At 53.3% G+C, this 6000-nt stretch overlaps 1 protein-coding gene across 2 annotated transcripts in view; it reads left to right on the top strand.

Moving 5' to 3' along the window:
- The window catches only part of LOC147224644 (cGMP-inhibited 3',5'-cyclic phosphodiesterase 3A-like), a 34273-nt gene that overhangs the window by 9384 nt on the left and 18889 nt on the right, over positions 1-6000 (top strand). The window contains exon 1 of one of the 2 annotated variants that reach the window (XM_086162692.1): positions 4077-4096. The exons of the other annotated variant lie outside the window; for it this stretch is intronic. The gene's annotated coding sequence lies outside the window, so the exon portion shown is untranslated. Of the gene's footprint in view, positions 1-4076; positions 4097-6000 lie in introns of those variants that run through there. 2 annotated transcript variants of the gene reach the window in all.

The following is a 6000-nucleotide window of genomic DNA, read 5'->3' as shown; positions in this document are numbered from 1 at the left end:
TGAGGAAGTGTTTGGCATGTGAGTGTGTGAGTGTGTGTGTGTGTGTGTGTGTGTGTGTGTGTGTGTGTGTGTGGCTCATGACGGTGCACATGTCAGCATGTGTGTGTGTGACAGATGGGGGTCCTGCCCAGATTTGCCGTTTTCTTCCTCCTCCTTGGAGGTCGTGTTTTGGCTCCTCGCCGATTGGGACGGGGCGGCCGCAGGAACAACGCTGGGCTGAAACACACTGGGGTGACACCCGTCGGGGTCGTGGTGGCGTCAAGATCCCGGTGCGTTTCGGGCTGTCATCTCATTCCTCAACACTCCAGTGAGACGCTCTGATTGGCCGTTTCACATTCCAAACCAGAAGCCCTTGTAAAAGTGTGACAGTTTTACAAAGTCTGGGCTGTAAAAACACACACGCACACACACACACCCCATCCTGAGGTTTTACTTCAGGCAGCGGGGCGAGCATGTGGCGGTACTCTGTGAGTACACAACCCTCTCCGCGTGTGTGTGTGTGTGTGTGTGTGTGTGTGTGTGTGTGTGTGTGTGTGTGTGTGTGTAACCTGAGCTCTGGCCATCTCCCTGTGTGAGTAATGGTCCCTGTTTTATTGGTCCGCTCCTCCACAGACTCCATGAGTAATCACATAATGCCTGCTCTGACGTCAGAGCTGTTTCCATGGCAACACAGTGCTCCCCAATCTGGGCTGGTGTTTTTTCTTCTTCTTCTTGTTCTTCTTCTTCTTGTTCTTCTTCTCCTTCTTCTTGTTCTTCTTCTTCTTGTTCTTCTTCTTCTTCTTCTTCGCCTCTGAGCCCGGCCCTATCTCCACTCTGGAGTTTCAGGTTGAGCTCCTGTGATTAGACTTTTACCTCCATCACCTCCCTGTCCTCCTCCTCCTCCTCTTCATCCACATCTTCATCCACATTTTGGTCTCCTCTCTCCTCCGGACTCTTTCCTCTTCTCACCTTAATCCATCTCAGAGGCCAGCTGCTCTCTTCCGCCTTCTCCTCTTCCTCTGTGGACTTCTCCTCTCCTCCAGGGTTAGGGAGGGCGAGATGTTTTGATCCAGATGAGACTCGTTTCCTGAGGCGGGCATTCACCTCAGGGGTCTGGAGACAAGGCATGGAGGTCTGAGCCTGAGCTCAGGGTTCCCCAGATGTTCCTCAGCCTGAGAGCCTTCGGATGTGTTTCACCTGGTGGAGGGTGAAGCTGCTCAGGTTCTGCAGGCAGGCAGCTCTGTTAGCTGGGGCAGCACTGCTACCAGGGTAGCTGAAGGAAGCGTACAGAGTCTTCTGAGGTTACTGTTCTCTGGCTGAAGGAACCACCTCCGCCGACAGAGGGTGGATCCAGCCGTCCATGTGGAAACAGTCGGGCCAAAACTCCTCTATGGGCCGACAGAAGATCTTTGTTTGATACCCGAGAAGCTCCAGGCGGCAGATCCGGCTCAGCAGCACAAGCGCGGGGAACCTCTGCAGGAACCTCGGGCTGGAGAGCAAGGACTGGAACATCTCCCCTCTCTGGTGGACATCCTGCCCTGTCTGATTGGCCAATGAAGTGGAATGACTGCAACAAATGTGTGAACACACTTTGTCCGCCTCTCCTTCTTCTCCCTGGTGTGAGGATCCTGCTGCTGTCTGGAGGTGGGGGGGCCCAGAAGGTCTGGGAGAAGGTGTTTCCTCAGCTGCACAGGCCGAGCAGACTGGTTGGAACATCTCAGGAATGTTCAAGTCCTGCTTTCTTAAAGTCCCTCTGGAGCTCTGCGGTTCCTTGTTTGGACAGGCGGGAGAACCAAAGCCTCCTGACAGCCCGAGTCTCTCCTCACGGTCCACCGATGGCCTGAGGAGATACCTGCAGATGGTGTGTCTATATTCAAAGGTGGACCTTTGCCCCACCTGAACCCTGACCCTGTTGGATCTGTGAGTGGTGCTTCCACTGCTGGCTCCATCTCTGCCACAGGTCCTACCCACTCACATCTGTTTCACTGTGGAGAGCAGAGCTGAGATGATTGGAGATGTTCGGTAGACGGAGAGATCAACCAGATGGTCGATCCTGAGTTTTGTGGTCACTGGCTGGAGGTCAGCGTCTCCTCGCTGAGACCTCCCCGACCCAAAGGATTGGAAGACACGCACTGGGGTGTCAGGTGGAGGTTCTTCCATGGTCTCCATCTCCTGACAGCAAGTCTGCCTTCACTCATGGACGTGACGGTGAGTGGAGATGTTCTCTGAGGTGTTGGGGTTGGAGGTGGCACTGGAGTTGGTGCTGTGAGGGCAGATGTTTGTTTGTTGGTTCTTCTGAGGTTCTCCGGGCCAGATGGGAACCGAGGCGGGAACGTGAGGAATGTGGTGTGACGTCACGGGACAACTCACACGAGGTTAGCACAGCGGCTGCTCGCTGTAAGTGCGTGTGTGTGGTCGCCGCGGTCGAGCATGTTCCGTGTCGTTGCAAACACACACTCTCAGGCTGGGTGTGTTTACAGAAGGATTCCTTTCACACACAACAACTCACACTCACACATTGTTCTCTCTCTCTCTCTCTCTCTCTCTCTCTCTCTCTCTCTCTCTCTCTCTCTCTCTCTCTCTCTCATGCGAACACACACACACACACACACACACACACACACACACACACAGGGGGTGGTTCTGGGCTCCTTCAAATCAATCAGGTTGAGTAGGTCTCTCCAGCAGAACCTGCAGGATCCATGTGGAGGACCCTCCTTCAATGGACCTTCAGTACAGCTTCCTGTTTCACAGCAGAAGGTTCTCAACTCTGGTTTCGTTCATGAGCTCCTTCATCTCAGCATTCCTCTGCAGTAGATGCATCTCAGTGATCTTCCAGGAGAGAGGAGGACCCCCAGACAGAGAGCAGTGATTGTCCACAGCTCCCAGGAGGATGAGAGGTTTGCAGGAGCTCTTCATGAGGTCTGATGGGGATTCAGATGGGGCTCTCTCGGACTTCTTGAGTTGAGCTGGAGCTTTGCTGGGGTTCTGCTGGGCCTGTAATGTAATGTAATATAATGTAATGTAATGTACCTGTAGAGTCCGTGCTCCTCCTCTGGTCTCTGGTCTTTAGCTTGTAAGCAGTGGAGGTTTGAGGAAGTCCATGATTTCTATTACTGTGTGTGTGTGTGTGTGTGTGTGTGTGTGTGTGTGTGTGTGTGTGTGTGTGTGTGTGTGTGTGTGTGCGTGTGTGCTTGTGAACGCTGGTCCTGCTGGCTGCAGACAAGCCTCTCCTCCTTGGATCTTTCAGAAAGCGCAAGGAAAGTTAGAGCACCGGGTCTTCTGGGGTTCTGGGTTCCTGTCAGGTCAGGTTCTGGTCAGGTCCCTGCTGTGGGGGAGCAGGCAAAAAGAGGAAGAGGAGAGTTATGGTCACACAGGTAGATGTGCTGTTTACTGACACACACACATAGGTACACACACACACACACACACACACACACAGTGATTAGTGTGTGTGGCTGCTCCTGTGACAGTGTGTGTGTGATTTATGGGGGGATGATTTATAAGGGGGTGATTTAACAGCATGTTACTGCGTGGGAACCTGGATGGGACCGCAAACCTTCTATGTGTGTGTTTGTGTGTGTGTGTGTGTGTAATCAGCAGAGACAGAACACACACACACCTTGCTGAGTCAGGCTGTGAATAAAAGATGGAGTCATGCGTTCAACAGGCGGCGTGCACGCTCACTGGCCCCGCCCCCTTCCCACTGCGGCTGCATCCAGAAGGTCCTCCACACAGAGCCTTCTCCGCCTACAGGAACGTTCTGGTTCCACTGGGCTCACCTCCAGGTCCACACGGCTGACAGGGGAACAGTGGAACCCCCACCCACTGGGACCTGCTCTGAGCTCCTGAAGGTCCAGACTTTCTCTGCGTCCACCCCTGACCTTCAGCGCTCCACCAGGTCTGTTTGAGAAGGCCTGAACCAAGGATTTGAAGCATCATGAAGAAGTTCACCTTGGTGGATTTCAGTCCAGGTCAGCTTTGGGGTCTCCAGGTGCAGGTGCAGGTGCAGGTTCCATCTCCTGCGTCCATCTCTCCTCCAGGTCAGCTGTGTTCCTCTGTGTCCCTCTGGACGAGGAACCACGTCATAATGCTGCAGTGATGCTGTAATAAGGCTGTAAGCACACACACACATACACACACACACACACAGGCCGCTGTGTGTTGGAGCTCACAAAGCCCAGCAGCTTCTCCTCACAGGCTGAAGCTGAGAGGCTTGGAAAGCAAATCTGCTCCTGACTGGACCATTGTACTCCAGCTTGGAGGTCCACCTGTCCAGCGCCTGGGGTGTGAAGAAAGACCACCCCGCTCCAGGAGGTCTCCTGGAGTGATTTGGTCCACCTAGGTTCTACCTAGGTGTTGGGGTCAAATAGGGGTGGTCACCCCAAGGTCCTTCTGGTCCAACAAAGCCCTCATAGACAGAGGAGAAGAACCTGCTGGTCAGACTGCTTGAGGAAGGGGGCTGGGGGCTGCTCATGGAGCTGCTCGTGGGAGTGAGCAGATGCCTGACAGCTTAGATGTGTGTGTGTGTGTGTGTGTGTGTGTGTGTGTGTGTGTGGTGGGAGTCTTCTCTCGTAAAGTGCAAGTGCCACCCTCCACCGTGATGCCTCATTGGTTCAGAATTTAACCTACCTGGAGATGTTTTCTCCTCAGTGTTGGTCCTCCATCAGAGGATGGTGTGAGAACGCCAGCTCATGGCACCAATAGTTCTCCTGGTCCTCCTCTTGGTAGAGGAGCTCACACAGATGTTACTCCTCATGTTGGTCAGAACCTTCAGGCTTATAATCAGTCTTTGATCGAACAGAGTCTGGAGGAACAACTTCTATACAAACCCTGCAAATTCAGATAGAAGATCTCCTTACCAGCAGACAGATGGAGGCTCTGCCACAGCTCCAGAGTTGTCCACCTGACCTCCACTATCAGCTAGCACCTGGTCTCTACACTGGTCCTCTCCGTTATGTTGGGGCCTGGCGGTGAAGGCCCCTGTTCTCAGCAGAGCTTCTTCCCCTTCTCCAAAGCTGAAGAGCTTGACCTCCTCCAGGGGTCCAGCAAAGGGCCTCAGGTGGATCAGGGGTTCATCTTTCATGGTCACCCTGACGTCACTCCATTGAGGAACCTGCTTCGTGGAACATCTGGAGCTCATCATGGACCACAGTGAAGTCCACATGTTGGAGCGACTGGATTCAGGTTTGATCATCTAACTAGAACAGGAGAACCAACCGGGAACGGAGGAACTCTGTTCTCAGCATAGTTCCTATTTCCAGAAGACCTTCCCCAGGAGCCCTGAAGATCTGAGCGTACCTCCTGCGCACAGCCCCCAGAGGCAGCGTTGATTTTAGATGTTCTCACCCAAAGTTGGTTCCCCAGTACGGTGTGACGTCCAAGTCCACCTCCATACGTTCTTCCTTATAGTTTCCTCCATGGAAGATGTTCTACACCTGGGGGGCAGAGAACAAGAAGAGGACCATAGGGACACGACCCCTGGTCTAGTCGCACTAGGTGTGCTTCGATTCCTAATTCGTTAGGAAAATGTTCTGCCACTCGCTGAGGAGCACACCCCTTCTGTTGATGGATGACATGAACCTGCTGACGGTGGAGGTGGAACCACTGTGAGCAGACAGGAGGTCCAAGACACCGGCTGACCTCCCAGGACCACGAGCTGGAGAGACGGCAGGAGTTCGTCATCGATCATCACCAGTGGGTTCTGATGTGGTCTTCTGGTAGCAAACGTATCCGAGGTGATTGTCCCACCACCACTGTGGAGTCAGAAGGTCCCCAAGGCTCACCAAGTGGAAATATGTTCCTAAAAATAAGCTCCTTGGAGAAGGTGGAGCGCTGGAAGCACCACCTCACTTAGCTGGCATTGTGGAATCTGTTCTCCTGAAAGATCTGACCTAATTACTAAAAATAGCCCTTCCTCCTGTGGATAATGTTGGTTTAGCGATGGAGATCAGTATCTGCAGCCTCCACCCAACGAGATAATGGGATTGTTTTTGGACGGTAGCTCACGACACGGAGAAC

The sequence above is a fragment of the Fistularia commersonii genome, chromosome 17 (assembly GCF_037954325.1).
Source record: "Fistularia commersonii isolate RoL2024-O1a breed Wild chromosome 17, RoL_Fcom_v1.0, whole genome shotgun sequence".
NCBI classification, from domain to species: Eukaryota; Metazoa; Chordata; class Actinopteri; order Syngnathiformes; family Fistulariidae; genus Fistularia; species Fistularia commersonii.
Note: the sequence above shows the minus strand (reverse complement) of the source record. Positions and strands in the feature narration are given on the sequence as shown.